This window comes from Elephas maximus, chromosome X (assembly GCF_024166365.1).
Source record: "Elephas maximus indicus isolate mEleMax1 chromosome X, mEleMax1 primary haplotype, whole genome shotgun sequence".
NCBI classification, from domain to species: Eukaryota; Metazoa; Chordata; class Mammalia; order Proboscidea; family Elephantidae; genus Elephas; species Elephas maximus.
In genome coordinates, this window is record NC_064846.1 from 113,714,169 (window position 1) to 113,732,834 (window position 18,666).

The 18,666-nt window shown below is 39.6% G+C and overlaps 1 protein-coding gene and 1 pseudogene across 6 annotated transcripts in view; one reads left to right on the top strand and one right to left on the bottom strand.

Annotated features, from left to right (window-relative positions):
- WNK3 (WNK lysine deficient protein kinase 3) overlaps positions 1–18,666 on the top strand; it is a 428,084-nt gene that overhangs the window by 66,643 nt on the left and 342,775 nt on the right. The window lies entirely within an intron of this gene.
- LOC126068774 (RNA binding motif protein, X-linked-like-1) lies at positions 12,783–14,499 on the bottom strand (annotated as a pseudogene).

An 18,666-nucleotide genomic window follows, 5' to 3' on the forward strand; every position in this document is an offset into this window, starting at 1 on the left:
TAATTCAGTGACATTGATTACATTGTTCAAGTTGTACAACCATTCTCATTATCCTTTTCCAAATTATTCCACCACCATTAACATAAACTCACTGTCCCCTAGCCTTCTCATTCTAACCTGTCGAGTTGCTGTTATCAGTTTGCTTTCATATAGACAGTTCTTTAAAAAAGCAAAGCGCTCAAGGCAGATGTACTTTACTAGTTAAGCTAAACTATTTTTCAGTTCAAAGAAGACTTCAGGGGATAGATTTGGATTGAGGTTTAAAGATTAAAGATTATCTCAAGTTGATAGTTTCTCAGGTTTATCCAGCCTCAGTGACTCCAGAAAGTCTGGATTCCATTGAGAATTTAAATTTTTGTTTCGCATTTTCTCTTTTGGTCAGGATTCGTCTATAAGATCTTTGATCAAAATGTTCAATAGTGGTAGCTGGGCACTATCTAGTTCTTTTGGTCTCATGGAAAAGGAGGCAGTTGTTTATGGAGGCAACCAGAGAAGTGTTCCCTTTCCTCTTCTGATTCCTGACTTTGCTACTTTCTCTGCTGCTTTAGGTGAATGGAGACCAATTGTACCTTGGATGGCCACTTAAAAGCTTTTAAGACCCCAGGCACTACAGAACGAACTAGGTAGTAGAACAGAAGCACTGAAAAACAACATTAGGTCAATTGACTGGGATGTCCCATGAAACCAAATTATGTGTAGGAGGTTTTTTATCCATCAGTATATATCCATTTCTCATTTTCTAAATAGGTGCATATTATTTCATAGTATGGTCATACCACTGTTTATTTTACCATTCTTTTATAGATGGATATTTAAGTTCTGTTCAGCTTTTGCTATTTCAAACAATGCTTTAATGAAAAATCCCTGTACATACATATGTGCCCACATGCAGTAGTATTTCTGAGGTAGATACTAAGACATGGAATTGGTGGATGACAAGTATGCACTATATACTTGGAGTCTGCCCTATGAAAAGGCTATTCCTGTTTATCTACCCAGTTTCTCATGCACTCCTCAAAACTTCATATTAATAAATATATTTTTTGTTCATCTAATGGACAAACAGTGATAACTCATTGTTTGTATTTGCATTTCCCTGTTTACTTACGAATTTGAGCAATATCCCCACCATATATTTTGGCAATTTGCATTTTTTCCTACTGATATTTTTAGTTGTCTTTATATTTTGGATATTAATGCTTTACTGTTGTATTGTGAAGGAGCCCTGGTGGCAGAATGGTTAGGCGCTCGGCTGGTAACTAAAAGGTCAGTGATTTGAACCCAACAGTGTTTCTGTGGGAGGAAAGACCTGGTGATCTCCTCCCATAAAGATTACAGCCTAGGAAACCCTATGGGGCATTTCTGCTCTGTCCTATAGAGCCGTTGTGAGTCAGAGTCGACTCAGTGGCACACAATAACAACATATGTGTTGTAAATGTTTTCTCTCAGTCTGTTGCTTACATTTTAGCCTTGCTCATGGTCAAATGGCAGAACTTATTAGCTTTTTTTTTGTTCTTGGTCTTTGCATTTCGTATTTTTAAGGTAGTCATTCTTCCAGTTAGAAATATATTCTGCCATATTTTAATACTTTTGTTTTTAATATTTCGCCCTTTAAATCATTTGGAATGTGTTTTCCTGAACTGGTTTAGGTAGAGCTTTAACTTTTTTACCCTAAATTGATAGCTGAGTTATCCTGACATCATTTATTATACTATCTGTTCTTCACAAATTTGAATTGCCACCTTTCACATGGATTACATTCCCGTACACATGTGTGTTTCTCTATTGGCTCTGCTATTCCATTATTCCACTTGCCTATTTCTGTGCCGAAACCAAATTGTTTAAGTTACTAGAGCTATATTATATGTTAATACCTGGTAAGGCAAATTCTCACTCTTCTTTTTCAAAATCTTCTTTGTTTTCCTTGTGCTCTTTTGGGAATCAGCTTGTCAGTTTTGTTCAAAACCATATCTTTGGGATTTCGATTGGATTTGCATTGACTTAAGATGTTAATGTTGGGTCTTTCCACCAAAAACATGGTGCCTTTTTTTTTTAATATAATTTTTATTGTGCTTTAAGTGAAAGTTTACAAATCAAGTCAGTCTTTCCCATAAAAACTTATATATACCTTGCTACATACTCCTAATTACTCTCCCCCTAATGAGACAGCCTGCTCTCTCCTCCACTCTCTCTTTTCATGTCCATTTCGCCAGCTTCTAACCCCCTCTACCCTCTCATATATATATATAGAAAATTTATATTGAAGAAACGGCTCACACGATTATACAGGCTGGAACATCCCAAGTCTGTGGATTAGGATAGAGGCTTGTCCCGATGCACGTAGCCGCAAGTTCTGGCAAATTCAGGATCGGCAGGTCGGAAAGCAGGAATCTTGCTCACAGGCTGTGACTATTGATGAATCCCAAGATTGGCAGGCAAGACCTCAAGGCTTCTCCTGATTTCCCGTAGCTGCAGGGGCTGGTGAACCCAAGATTGGCAGGTTGGAGAGCAGGGCTCCATGCACAGGCTGTGAAGATCAAAGAATCCCAAGATTGGCAGATAAGCTTTTAGCTGAAGTCCCAAGAATTGGAGGTCAGACGAACAGGTGGCAGCTGCAGGATCCAGAGCAAGCACGTCCAAAGCCAGAACGCCTGCTTATATTTGGGTGCAGGCCACACCCCCAAAGAAACTCCCTTTCAACTGATTGACTACTCACAGCAGATGCCTTCATGGGAATGATCACATATAAACACTGAGAATCATGGCCTAGCCATGTTGATACACAATCTTGACCATCATAGTAATCCTTGTCAGAGTAGTCAGTGGTGGTAACCGGGCACCATCTAGTTGTGCTGGACTCAGCCTGGTGGAGGCTGTGGTAGTTATGGTCCATTAGCCCTTTAGACTAATCTTACCATTGTTTGTTTGGTTTTCTTCATTCTCCCTTGTTCCAGACAGGGTGGGAAGAGTGGATTATCTTAGATGGCTGCTTACAAGCTTTAAAGACTGCAGCAAGCTTTGGGTTTTGCCTTCTCCTTTTCAGTATTCACATGTCTTCCTTTTATTTTCTTCAGTGGTAGCAGTGATAATAGGAATTCTTGGCTTATTCCAGACTTATATGATTGTTTATGCGAAAGATGCCTAACCTTAAAAAAAACCTTACTAATATATAAATTCTAATTGAAACCACAGAGATTCTTTTTTTTAAACCTTTCAGATTGTTAGACTTCAAAACGTTTGATAACATCTGTTGTCAAGGCTGTGGGGTAAAAAACATCCTCACACACTGCAGGCAGGAGTTTAAATTAGCATAACTCCCATGAAAGGCAATTTGACAAAATAGTATAAAGGTACATATGTGTTATATGCACTCTTCTTGATATATGAAAAAACCAAACCCACTGCCATTGTCGATTCCGACTCATAGCGACCCTATAGGACAGAGTAGAGCTGCCCCATAGAGTTTCCAAGGAGCACCTGGTGGATACGAACTGCTGGCCTCTTGGTTAGCAGCTGTAGTACTTAACCACTACGCCACCAGGGATTTCTCTGGATGTGTAGTATACTTCGGGGTATAGTATACTTTAATAAAAGTTGTTGTTGTTAGGTGCCATCCAGTTGGTTCCGACTCATAGGGACCCTATGTACCACAGAACGACACACTGCCCAGTCCTGTGCAGTCCTCAAAATTGTTATGCTTGAGCTGATTGTTGTAGCCACTATGTCCGTCCATCTCCTTGAGGGTCTTCCTCTTTTTCACTGACCGTGTACTTTACCAGGCATGATGTCCTTCTCTAGGGACTGATCCCTCCTGACAACAAGTCCAAAGTATGTAGGATGCAATCTCACCATCCTGGTTGTACTTCCAAGACAGATTTGTTCTTTTGGCAGTCCATGGTATATTCAATATTCTTTGCCAGTACCACAATTCAAAGGCGTCAATTCTTCTTCAGTCTTCCTTATTCATTGTCCAGCTTTCACATGCATATGATGCGATTGAAAATACCATGGCTTGGGTCAGGCACAACTTAGTCTTCAAGGTGACATCTTTGCTTTTCAACACTTTAAAGAGGTCCTTTGGAGCAGATTTGCCCAATGCAATGCATTTTTTGATTTCGTGACTGCTACTTCCATGGTTTCTGATTGTAGATCCAAGTAAAATGAAATCCTTGACAACATCAGTCTTTTCTCCATTTATCATGATGTTGCTTATTCGCCCAGTTGTGAGGATTTTTATTTTCTTTTTGTTGAGGTGTAATGCATAATGGTCTTTGATATTCATCAGTAAGTGCTTTAAGTCCTCTTTACTTTCAGCAAGCAAGGTCATGTCATCTGCATAATGCAGGTTGTTAATGAGTTTTCCTCCAATACTGATGCCCCGTTCTTCTTCATATAGTCCAGCTTCTCAAATTATTTGCTCAGCATACAAACTGAATAGGTATGGTGAAAGGATACAACCCTGACGTACACCTTTCCTGACTTTAAACCACTCGGTATCCTGTTGTTCTATGCGAACAGCTGCCTCTTGATCTATGTACAGGTTCCTCATGAACACAATTAAGTGTTCTGAATTGCTATTCTTCTCGATGTTATCCATAATTTGTTATGACACACACAGTCCAATTCCTTTGCTTAGTCAGTACAGCACTGGTAAACATGCTTCTGATATTCTCTGTTTTCAGCCAGGATCCGTCTGACATCAGCAGTGATATCCGTGGTTCCATGTACTCTTCTGAACCCAGCCTGAATTCCTGGCAGTTCCCTGTTGATATACTGCTGCAGCCGCTTTTGGATGACCTTCAGCAAAATTCTGCTTGCGTGTGATATTAATATTGTTCGATAATTTCCACATTTGGTTGGATCACCTCTCTTTAGAATAGGCATAGATATGGATCTCTTCCAGTTGGTTGGCTGGGTAGCTGTCTTTCAAATTTCTTGGCATAGATGAGTGAGCATTTCCAGTGCTGCATCTGTTTACTGAAACATTTCAATTGATATTCGATCAATTCCTGGAGCCTTGTTTTTCGCCAGTGCCTTCAGTGCAACTTGGACTTCCTCCCCGAGTACCTTCGGTTGAACGTCGACTAATTCTGTGTATTCCTTCCATCTTCTTTTGATGGCTCCTGCGTCGTTTAATATTTTTCTCATAGAATCCTTCACTATTGCAACTTGAGGCTTGAATTTTTTCTTCAGTTCTTTCAGCTTGAGAAACGCCTAGCATGTTCTTCCCTTTTTGTTTTCTATCTATAGGTCTTTGCCCATGTCATTATAATACTTTACTTTGTGTTTTTGAGGCACCCTTTGCAATCTTCTGTTCAGTTCTTTTACTTCATCATTTCTTTCTTTTGCTTTAGCTGCTTGACGTTCAAGAGTAAGTTTCAGAGTCTCTTCTGACATCCATCTTGGTCTTTTCTTTCTTTCTTGTCTTTTCAGTGACCACTTGCTTTCTTCATGTGTGATGTCCTTGATGTCATTCCACAACTCTTCTGGTCTTTGGTCATTAGTGTTCAATGCATCTCATCTGTTCTTGAGATGGTCTCTAAATTCAGGTGGGATATACTCAAGGTCATGTTTTGGCTCTTGTGGACTTGCTCTGATTTTCTTCAGTTTCAACTTGAACTTGCAATAAATAAAATAAAAGTTAAAAACATAGATACGCAAATTCACTTTGATCCAGCAATGTCATTTCTCTGAGTTTATTCTACATATACATGTCCAAAAAGAAATATGTAATATTGTATGTAATAGCAAACAATTCAATACTACATAGGTATTAAAAAAATAAGAATGAGAAACCTGTATTTATTGAAGTCTTGGTTATATAGTGCTGCTTTAACAGAAATACCACAAGCGGATGGCTTTAAAAGAGAAATTTATTCTCTCACAATCTAGGAGGCTAGAAATCTGAATTCAGGGTGCCAGCTCCAGGGGAAGGCTTTCTGTCTGCTCTGGGCAAAGTTCCTTGTCATTGATCTTCCCTGGTCGAGGAGTGTCTCAGTGCAGGGAGCCTGGATCCAAAGGATGCAATATTCTCTTGGCTCTTGTTTCTTGGTGGTATGAGGTCCCCATGTCTCTCTGCTCACTTCTCTCATATATCTCAAAAGAGATTGTTTTAAGACACAACCTAATCTTGTAGATTATCTCCTGCCTCGTTAACATAACTGCCTCTAATCCTACCTCTCCCACGCCATCCCTTAGCTTGTCATACTGTGGGGGCTTGTGTGTTGCCGTGATACTGAATGCTGTGCCACCAGCATTCAAATACCAGCAGGGTCACCCATGGTGGACAGGTTTCATCTGTGCCTACAGAATAAGACAGACTAGGAAGAAGGACCTGGCGGTCTACTTCTGAAAATAATTAGCCAGTGAAAACCTTATGAACAGCAGCAGAACATTTCTGATATAGTGACAGAAGTTGAGACTCTGAGATTGGGGGGTACTCAAAAGACAACTGGGGAAGAGTTGCCTTCCCAAAGTAGAGTCGAACTTAATGGCGTCGATGGAGTCAAGCTTTCGGGACCTTTGTTTGCTGATGTAGCATGACTCAAAATGAGAAGAAACAGCTGCAAACATCCATTAATATTTGGAACGTGGAATGTATGAATTATGGATCTAGGAAAATTGGAAATCCTCAAAAATGAAATAGAACACATAAAGATTGATATCCTAGGCATTAGTGAGCTAGACTGATATTAGCCATTTCGAGCCATGTGGTCTGATACGGCGAGAATGACAAACTGAAGAGAGTGGTGTTGCATTCATCATCAAAAAGAACATTTCAAGATCTATCCTAAAGCAGAACACTGTCAGTGATAGGGTAATATCTATACACCTACAAGGAAGACCAGCTAATATGACTATTATTCAAGTTTATGCAGCAACCACTAAGGCCAAAGATGAAGAAATTGAAAATTTTTACCAAGTTCTGCAGTCTGAAATTAATCAAACATGAAATCAGAATGCATTAATAATTACTGGTGATTGGAATGCGAAAGTTGGAAACAGAGAAGATGGGTCTGTAGTTGGAACATACGCCCTTGGTGATAGAAGCAATACCTGAGATTGCATGATAGAATTTTGCTAGACCAATGGCTTTTTCATTGCAAATACTTTTTCTCAACAACATGAACAGTGACTACACACGTGGACCTGGCTGAATGGAATACACAAGAATCAAATCAACTACATCTATGAAAAGAGACTGTGGAAAACCTGAATATCATCAGTCAGAACGAGGCCAGGGGCTGACTGCAGAACAGACTCATATGCAAGTTCAATTTGAAGTTGAAGAAAATTACAACAAGTCCACGAGAGCCAAAGTACGACCTTGAGTATATCCCACCTGAATTTAGAGACCATTTCAAGAATAGATTTGATGCTTTGAACACTAATGACTGAAGACCAGATGAGTTGTGGAATGACATCAAGACATCATATATGAAGAAAGCAAGAGGTCATTAAAAAGACAGGGAAGAAAGAAAGGACTAAAATGGATGTCAGAAGGGACTCCGAAACTTGCTCTTGAACATTGAGTAGCTACAAGAAACAGAAGAAATGATGAAGTAAAAGAGCTGAACAGAATATTTCGATGGGCGGCTCAAGAAGACAGAGTAAAGTGTTATAATGACATGTGCAAAGACCTGGAGTTAGAAAACCAAAGGAGAAGGACACACTTGTCATTTCTTAAGGTGGAAGAACTGAACAAAAAGTTCAAGCCTCGAGTTGCAATATTGAAGGAATCTATGGGTAAAATATTAAATGATACAGGAAGTATGCAAAGAAGATGGAAAGAATACACAGTCACTATACCAAAAAGAATTGGTGAACGTTGAACTATTTCCGGAGATAGTATATGATCAAGAACCAATGGTATTGAACAAGAGGTCCAGTCTGCACTGAGGACAATGGAGAAAAACAAGACTCCAGGAATTAACGGAATACCTGTTGAGATGTTTCAACAAATGGAAGCAGAGCTGGAAGTTCTCACTCTTCTGTGCCAAGAAATTTGGAAGACAGCTACCTTGCCAACAGACTGGATGAGATCTATATGCCTGTTCCATAGAAAGGTGATCTAGCAGAATAGGGAAAGTATTGAACAATGTCATTAATATCACACGCAAGTAAAATTTTGCTGAAGATCATTCAAAAGCGGTTGCAGCAGTACATCGATAGGGAACTGCCATAAAGTCAAGCCAGATTAAGAAGAGGACGTGGCATGAGGGATATCATTGCTGATATCAGAGGGATCCTGGCTGAAAGCAGAGAATACCAGAAAGATGTTTACCCATGTTTCATTGACTATGCAAAGACATTCAACTGTGTGGATCATAACAAATTATGGATAACATCACAAGAATGGGAATCCCGGAACATTTAATTGTGCTCATGAGGTACCTGTGCATAGATCAAGAGGCAGTCATTCGAACAGAACAAGGGGATACTGCATGGTTTAAAGCTAGGAAAGGTGTGCCTCAGGTTTGTATCCTTCACCATACTTATTCAATCTGCATACTGAGCAAATAATCCGAGAAGTTGGACTATATGAAGAATGATGGGGCATCAAAATTGGAGAAGACTCATTAACAACCTGCGTTGTGCAGATGATACAACCTTGCTTGCTGAAAGCGAAGAGGACTTGAAGCACTTACTGATAAAGATCAAGGACTACAGCCTTCAGAATGAATTACACTTCAATGGAAAACAAAAATCTTCACAACTGGACCAATAAGCAACATCATGATAAACAGAGAAAAGATTGAAGTTGTCAAGGATTTCATTTTACTTGGATCCACAATAACACCAGTGGAAGCAGCAGTCAAGAAATCAAAGGATGCATTGCATTGGGCAAATCTGCTGCAAAAACCCTCTTTAAAGTATGAAAAAGCAAAGATGTCACTCTTAAACTAAAATGTATCTGACCTAAGCCATGGTGTTCTCAATTGCCTCATAGGCATGGGAAAGTTGAACAGTGAATAAGAAGACCGAAGAAGAATCGATGCCTTTGAATTATGGTGTTGGCAAAGAATATTGTATATACCAACCACCTACTGCCATTGTATATACCATTGACTGTCAAAAGAACGACCAAATTTGTCTTGGAAGAAATACAGCCAGAAAGCTCCTTAGAAGCAAGGATGGCGAGACTATGTCTCACATACTTTGGACATGTTATCAGAAGGGATCAGTCCCTAGGTAAGGACATCATGCTTTATGAAGTAGAGGTCAGTGAAAAAGAGGAATACCCTCAACGAGATGCATTTGCACAGTGGCTGCAACAGTGGGCTCAAGCATAATAATGGTTGTGAGGATGGTGTGGGACCAGGCAGTTTTTCGTTCTGTTGTAGACAGGGTAGGTATTAGTTGGAACTGACTTGAATGCACCTAACAACAGCAGCAACAACAACAACAATCCTACCTCATTTACATCATAGAGGTGGGATTTACAACACATAGGAAAATCACATCAGGTGACAAAATTCTGGACAGTCACACAGTATTGGGAATCATGGAATAGCCATGTTGCCACACATTTTTGGGGGACACAGTTCAATCCATAACTGTTAAGGAAAAAATAAGTTATTGCGAATATGAAAAAGCATGGTTTCTTGTATGATACTTTTATGTAGAAGGGAGACTAATATATATTTATATTAGCTATTTGCATAAATAAATTCTGGAGGAATACACAAAAATCTAATGAGTGGTTACATTAGGGAGTGGTTAAAATGAGTGGCTGGATGGGAGATGGGGTGGGAGTAGCTTATTATGTATCTCTTAATTTCTTTGATTTTTAAACCATATGTATTGTATATTTTAAAAATTTAGATTAAAAATTGTTTATGCTCCTCTAAGGACATTTTTTTTTCTTTTAGTTTATCTTTCACTTCTGTGTTTCAGGTTTTTTTTTCAAATGCTTGTCTCCTGATTCTGCTCATATTTAATAATAAGGTAATGGAAGGGCTGACTGGCATTTATGTGTATTTGGGCAGGGTTATCAGCTGGTAGGTTTTATTTTGAGATGAGTGGGTGGTAGCTGACTAATTACACTTGGAGGCTCCAAATATCAGAAGGCAGAGGGCTTTGCTCTGGGGTACACTAATTCTCCCGAGTTTGTTGAATTTGGTATTTTACATACAGGGGTTTGTTTTGGGGAAGATTAATCCAGTGTGTGATAATTCAGACTTTTAGTTAATCTGTTTTCACGTAATTTCTCACTCTGGCCCTCTTTGGGATCAGCTTTCTCTTGAGTATGGAGCCTGTCTGGGGTTTTGTCCTGCAAGTCTGCTCCTTCTGGATTGGAACACCTTCTATAACGTATTTTAGGCATAGCGTCCTTTGATTTATGTTATCAGGCAGTTCTTTTCTGTCTGCTCTGTCAGAAATTGTTGGAATCTTGTATCTGCAGTGTCGTTTTCCATGTGTGTCGTTAACTTGTGATTTATGCATTATAATTCTTTGTCATCACTTTTCTGGGGTCTTGGAAAGTACGAGAGACATAGGTAGTCAGTTCACCTTCTTGAACCAGAAGTCAACAATAGTGTTTTGTAAGCTTGGATCAGTTGTAGGCTCCTTGAGGAAAAGGACTGCCTTTTGTTCTTTTATCCCCAGAGCCTGGCACAGTGCTTGGAACGTAGGCACTTAGTAAATGTTTATTGCCGTGAATCTGTGTATAGGAAAGAGAGAGAGGATTGGTAATAGAAAAATTACCAATAATTTTGACTCTTTAAATATACGTTTTTTCAATTGCTAGTTCTAAAAGTTGAAGCTATTCTTTGACAAAGTACTGATTTTATGCTGGACTGCCCATGGATAGAACAATGATAAGCTACAGGGGTAAATTATTTTGAACTTTTAACTAAAATACTCCAATTTTATATATCAGATATTTTGAAGGAGTAGAGGTAGGGCAAAAATTTGTGAGATTTTTCCTGTAATTTCAACGTCTACAGAAGTGCTTTCACAGTTGTCATTATTTCTAGGGCTTATATCTGTGTGTTTAACACTTCATGAAGGAAAAAACTGTCTAGCATAGGTTATGATTATAGCCATGAACTCAGTAAGAGGCCCCAGGTTTGAGGCCTGATTTTTGTTGGCTGTTTCACTCAGCCATGCTTCTGCATTGTTGAGTGTAGTAGAGATATTATCCTGGTCACTAAAGTATACCCTTTTAGCAATGCCAATATGGTTTATTACTGGGAGCACCAAGAGGTAGTGGCCGTGGAGGAAGCCAATCGGATAGCTTTTAAAAAATGTATTATAAACTTTTCTGCCTTTGTAAATAGAATCTTCTGAAAACCACTTAACATTTTGAGTATTGTCGAATGATGCTTTAACATAGTGCTGCCCCTAGGGATTATTAAGAGGCAGAAAACAAAAGCTACCATTTATTGATTATATCATGCCAGGCAGTGTGATAAGTTGTGTGTGTATGTATCTTCATATCAGTCCAGTGAGATTTTACAAATGAAATGGAGAATGAGTGCGATTAAGTAACTTGCTCAAAATTTCCCCGGAGGAGTTAGAGCCAGAATCAGGATTTGCTTCCAGCTTTCTCCCACTCCAGAGCCTATATTCTTAAACTTTGTTTTATTGTCAGGAAGCTACTGGATCCATGGTGAAAAGGCCTCTGATATGCTATGCTTAGTGAAGTTGTTGGCCTCTTTTTTTTTGCCAAGCTTTTTATTTATTCTGTAGTTGTGTAACACATACTTAAATGGTCTTATTGGGGGGCAGGAGGAAAGGGGAGATTCTTGCAGATTCCCAAGGAAATGTCTGAAGGGCAAGATATGGCCAGCATTATCCATTTGCTTTTTTGAGTTTACAGGGTGAATAGCACTTTGCTTACAAAAGCATCTGATCTCAGGTTTTCCCCACAGAGAGCACTGAGATTTCAGTTTGAAGACACTCTGAAATCCTAAGAGTAGTAAACCCAACCACCCTTCTAATATCTAGCATGTTTGTGTAGGCAGAATGATTCATCTCTCCATTTTAGATGGCTAGATATTTGTGGAAGATCAGTATTGTTTGCCTCATTTACTGGGAAGAATCACATAGGAAGTGGCCTTTAGGGACACTTAGAGAATTACAAAGGAGCCCTGGTGGTGCAGTGGTTAAGTTTTCAGGATTGCTAACTGAAAGGTCAGTGGTTTGAACCCACCAGCTGCTCCACTCTGCAGGAAAAAGATGTGGCAATCTGCTTCTGTAAAGATTTAGAGCCTTGGAAACCCTGCGGGGCAGTTCTATTCTGTCCTGTGGGGTCACCTCTGAGTCGAGGATCAACTTGCTGGCAATGGGTGTTTCAAGAGAATTACCACACTAGTACACAAGTCAAGTCTTACACATTTAACATTTTCTTGTTGAAAGCAATGTCATAAAATCAAGTAAAATTTAATGTGTTTTACTTTTTTTCCTCACAAGAACATGAAAATTATGGAAGGGACCTTAACAGGAAATTTTTTAAAAAGTAACGTAGTTTTTCCTTTTAGTAGTCCTTGGGTAGTTGTGACAGAATAGTTTCCACTTTTTGTTTGTTTGTTTTGTTTCTTTGAACAGGAATTTTGGTCCAAAGTTTTATTTGTTTTTAGTATCTGCTTCTGCCTCCCCCTCTGTCAGATTGGCTTCCTCTGTGGCCACCACTCTTGTGCTCCATGGCTTGAACTACTGTAGGAATCATGTGGAGGAGGGTACCCCCTTTCTATAGAAGGGGGAAGTTCTGTTTCTTGTCTGCCAACCCAATCATGACCACTTGAGTAGAGGTCACTTCGGCTGTTTGAGTAACTGTCTCAACTTCCACTGTGTCTGTTATGCGAAGGCAAGGGCCCTCGTGTAGGTGGAGCACTATGTGAATTACCATAACTTTCATAGGAATCTCTGCTGGAACCTCCACTTGGATGATCTGAATAGTCATGATCACGACCAGAGCCATCTCTATCACTGTAACTTCTGGATGGATGGTCATCACATGAGCTGAAATGATCATAATCACAATACGTGTAATCTCTTGGTGGTGGTGCATAATCTCCTATATCATGAAAAATTGGGTAATCTCTGCTTGAATTGCTGTTATTAGTAGAATATCCATCATTCTTGGGGACAAACATGTCTACGAGAGGGCAGGGGTACCCTTTGTGGTGGGCCTCCATAACTATCCCTTACATGTGATACAGGAGCTCTTCCTCCTATTCCACTGCTGCCGTGAACTGGTCCCAAAGGGGCAGATCTTTTAGGAGGAGAACCTCTATTTCGTGGTGGTGGTACTCTTTTTATTGGAAGAGGTCTCTTGAAAGAACTCATGTTAAAATTCATGGAATATGTACCATTATCTGTTATCCACCCCCCCATATGAAGGAGGTTCCCTGGTTCCTATACTTCCTCCTCTAAGACCTCTTGAAGGACCTCTGCTTCTTGGAGGTTGGAGGAGGTCCACGTCTACCACTTTCAAATGATACGTTAATGGTTTGTTCAACTTTAATGGCTTTTCCGTTTAAGGATTTTCCATTCCTATCTTTGGCTGTATCTTTGGCATCTGCCGGGCTTTCGAAGGTGACAAAAGGCAATCCTCTCGATTTGTTGGTTTCACGGTCTTTTATCAAGAGTACTTCCACATTTCGTCCATATTTGCCAAAAACTGCCTTAAGGGCTTTCGTATTTGTTTCTGTATTGAGCCCACCAATGGAGAGCTTTCCTGGACAGTTGGCTTCAAACCACCCCTTCCTGTGAGAGGGCCGGCTGCTGGGTCCTAGGACACAAGGGGTAAGCTGCTAGTACTACTGTACAACCTTGGCCTAGTTTTTTTTAAAGACATGAAAATGAATATTTATTTAGAATGAGAAAAGAAATCACAACAAGTAATAAATTTTAAAAGACTGACAAATACTACCCACCAAACCTACTGCCACTGAGTTGATTCTGATTCATAAGGACCCTATAGGACAGAGTAGAACTGCCCCATAGGATTTCCAAGGCTGTAAATCTTTAAGGAAATGGACTGGTTGGTGGGTTCGAACCACTGGCCTTTCGGTTAGCAGTCAGGTGCTTTAACCATTATACCACCAAGGCCTCATTACAAATACTACAAATAATCACAAAATCCAGAGAAATAAGCCAGAATAACTTCTGACTCCACATATTTCAATTTTTTTCTCTCTTACAATCCACAAATTTTTGGTGCTGGGCACTGTAGGACAAATTCATAGCATAATACAACGTCAGGTCTTGTACCTTAATGTCCCAACACTGGGAGAATTGGCACTGTGAGTGATAGGACCATTCTTGGAAGTCATTGCTACTCCATGGTGAACATAACTTAAGTGTACACAGAAGTCACTGCAGACTACATAAATAAAAACATCACACTAAACCCAAGCCAAGGTATCCTCAACTCATCTTCCCCTTATCAAATACTCAAAATAACCTGTGGCCACTCTGGCATCTCCCAACATGAGAAGTGTGATGGAAGAAGGCAAGTCAGAGTAGAAGGAGACAGCAGTCCCTACGCATTATGGTTAAAATATCTCTTACAAATTTTATAAAAATACATCCCCCAAGAACATACACCTAGGACCCCTCTCAAGGTCTGTGCAAAGTGAGCTTAAGTGTCATTAGCTTCACTGGAAATTCCTCTCTGATCCTTGGACATTATCCTGAAACACATTGACTGGCTCAGAAAGGTGGATTTCATTTTGCTTTGAACTTAGGCCTTAACCCCTTATGACCATGGGTTGGCAACCTTGGAGCTGTGAAAAGTTAAGCTGTTCAGCTGATCCAGATCCAATATATTTTTCTCTGTTGAATTCTGTGTTTATGCCCTGTGCATTGGAAAATGAAATTATGGTATTGATAGAACAAGAACAGCATCAGCTATAACATCATTTCCTTTCTTTCTGCCTCCTCTCCAGTGGAAGTTCAACTCTGACAAAGTTGTTGTTGTTGTTAGGTGCCGTCGAGTTGGTTCCGACTCATAGTGACCCTATGCACAACGGAAGGAAACACTGCCTGGTCCTGCGCCATCCTTACAATCCTTGTTATGCTTGAGCTCCTTGTTGCAGCCACTGTGTCATTCCACCTTGTTGAGGGTCTTCCTCTTTTCTGCTGACCCTGTACTCTGCCAAGCATGATGTCCTTCTCCAGGGACTCATCCCTCCTGACAACATGTCCAAAGTATGTAAGACGCAGTCTCGCCATCCTCTAAGGAGCATTCTGGCTGCGCTTCTTCCAAGACAGATTTGTTCGTTCTTTTGGCCATCCATGGTATATTCAATATTCTTCGCCAACACCACAATTCAAAGGCATCAACTCTTCTTTGGTCTTCTTTATTCATTGTCCAGTTTTCACATGAATATGATGTGATTGAAAATACCATGGCCTGGGTCAGGCGCACCTTAGTCTTCAAGGTGACATCTTTGCTCTTCACCACTTTGAAGAGGTCCTTTGCAGCAGATTTGCCCAATGCAATGCATCTTTTGATTTCTTGACTGCTGCTTCCATGGCTGCTGATTATGGATCCAAGTAAAATGAAATCCTCGACAACTTCAATCTTTTCTCTATCATGATGTTACTCATTGGTCCAGTTGTGAGGATTTTTATTTTCTTTATGTTGAGGTGTAATCCATACTGAAGGCTGTGGTCTTTGATCTTCATTAGTAAGTGCTTCAGGTCCTCTTCACTTTCAGCAAGCAAGGTTGTGTCATCTGCATAATACAGGTTGTTAATGAGTCTTCCTCCAATCCTGATGCCCCATTCTTCTTCATGTAGTCCAGCTTCTCGTATTATTTGTTCAGCATACAGATGAAATAGGTATGGTGAAAAAATACAACCCTGACGCACACCTTTCCTGACTTTAAGCCAATCAGTATCCCCTTGTTCTGTCTGAACAACTGCCTCTTGATCTATGTAAAGGTTCCTCATGAGCACAATTAAGTGTTCTGGAATTCCCATTCTTTGTACTGTTTGTTATGATCTACACAGTCAGATGCCTTTGCATAGTCAATAAAACACAGGTAAACATCCTTCTGGTATTCTCTGCTTTCAGCCAGGATCCATCTGACATCAGCAATGATATCCCTGGTCCCATGTTCTCTTCTGAATATGACCAGAATTTCTGGCAGTTCCCTGTGGGTATACTGCTGCAGCTGCTTTTGAGTGATCTTCAGCAAAATTTTGCTTATGTGTGATATTAATGATATTTATCAGATATGTGATATGCAAATATTTTTTCTCAGTCTGTGGGCTGTCTTTTTGCTTTCTTGATGGTATCCTTTGAAGTACAAAACTTTTTAATTTCGATGAAGTCCAACTTCTCACTTTTCTTTTTTATCACTTTTACTTTTGAAGTTGTACCTGGGAAATCATTTCCTAACCAGGAGCACTAAGTTACTTTTATATTTTCTTTTAAGAGTTTCTTCCAAGAATAATTTTAGTTCTTACATTTAGATCTTTGATCCACTTTGAGTTAATTTTTGTAAGTGGTGTGAGGTATGGCTTCCAGCTTCATTCTTTTTGCATGTGGACATACAGTTGTTCCAGCATCTTTTCTTGAAAAGACTGTTTTTCCCCACTGAATTGTCTTGGCCTCTGTTGAAAATAAATTGCCCATAAATGTTCGGGTTTATTTCTGGACTCTCAGTTCTATCCTATTGATCTATGTTTGTCTGTGTTCTGTTGTTGATTTCTAATATAGAAATCAACAACAGAACAATATCGTGATAGATTATACTTTGTCTGATTTTAATTACTTTAAAGTTATTGAGACTTGTTTTATTATATAGCATATGATCTGTCCTCAAGAATATTCTATGTGTGCTTGAAAAGAATGTGTATTTTGATGTTTTTGGATGGAGTGTTCTATAGATGTCAGTTAGGTTAAGTCGTTTTATAGTATTGTCCACGTTTTTCATATTCTTGCTGTTTTTTTTTTGTCTAGCCGTTCCGTCCATTATTGAGAGTAGAGTGTTGAAATCTCCTACTGTTACTGAATTGTCTGCTTTTCCCTTCAATTCTGTCAGGTTTTATTTCATGTATACTGGGGACTCTGTTGTTAGATGTGTATATGTTTATAATTGTTATGTTGTCCTGATGGGTTAACCTTATCTCCTTATAAAATTTCCCACTTTGTCTGTAGTAACATTTTTTTTTTTTTAGTTATTTGTCTTTGAAGACTGAGGGGAGCTCTCTTTTCCACATCCTTTTTGTTTGCAGCTTCTTATCCTGTAGGTTGGGAAACCAGGTGATTAAACGGTTTAGATTTATTATACTAGAGCAACACTTTTTTAACACTACATGCCCCTGTTTTTTTTTAATATTACGGTTCTGAGTTAGATTTCACTTTTTGAAAGGGGTTCTGCAGTTAAATTTTTCTTTTTTTTTCCTATTTTTTTAAAATTGAGGTTTAGATGAAGGTTTACAGAACAAACTAGTTTCTCATCAAACAGTTGGTACACACATTGTTGTATAACATTGGTTAACAACCCCATGACATGTCAACACTCTTCCTTCTCAATCCCGGGTCCCCTATTACCAGCTTTCCTGTTCCCTCCTGCCCTCTAGTCCCTGCCCCAGGGCTGGTGCTTCCCTCTAGTCTCGATTTGTTCCATGGGCCTGTTCAATCTTTGGCTGAAAGGTGAACCTCAGGAGTGGTCTCATTACTGAGCTGAAAGGGTATCTGGGGCCATATTCTAAGGGTGTCTCCAGTCTCTGTCAGGTCAGCAAATCTGATCTTTCTTTTTGAGTTATAATTTTGTTCTACATTTTTCTCCAGCTCTGTTCAGGACCCTCTATTGTGATCCCTGTTAGAGCAGTCAGTCATGGTAGCTGGGCACCGTCCGGTTGTACTGGACTCAGTCTGGTGGAGGCCGTGGTAGATGTGGTCCATTAGTCCTTTGGACTGATCTTTCCCTTGTGTCTTTAGCGTTCTTCATTCTTCCTTGCTCTTGAAGGGGTGAGGCCAGTGGATTATCCTAGATGGCCACTCACAGGTTTTTAAGACCCCAGAAGCTACTCACCAAAGTAGAACGCAGAACATTTTTTTATGCACTTTGTTATGCCAATTCAGCTAGATGTTCCCTGAGACCATGGTCCCCTGAGCACTCAGCCCAGCAATTTGGTCCCTCAGGGAATTTGGATGTGTCTATGGAGCTACCATGGCCTTGTCTTGTACAGGATGGAGCTACCATGGCCTTGCCTTGTATAGGCTGTCCTGGCTTCCCAGTATTGTGTAATGTCTTGCCCTTTACCGAAGTTACCGCTTATCTTTTGTCTATTGAGTGTTTTTCCATCCCCACCCCCCCCGTAAGCATCAAAGATAGTTTCTTTTTGTATGTAAACCTTTTCATGAGTTTTTACAGTAGTAGTCTCCTGCAGTATTTGCCCTTTTGTGATTGATTTATTAAATGTCCTCCAGATGCATCCATGTTATGAGATGCTTCACATATTCATTATTGTTCTTTATTGTTCAGTTTATTGCTGTCATTTTATAGTGCTTTTTTTGTGGTGCTAACGTTTTCTTTGTTCCTCTTACTCTGCTGTGCTGAGTTCCTTTTTTTGTGGATTTCTTTTTCATTTCTTTTGTTTTTCTAGATTTTGTTTCTATTGAGACTTTATGTTTTTCTTCTTTATTTTGATGAGTAGGTTTGTTAACTTTCTTTGTGGTTACCTTGAAATTTACCGTTA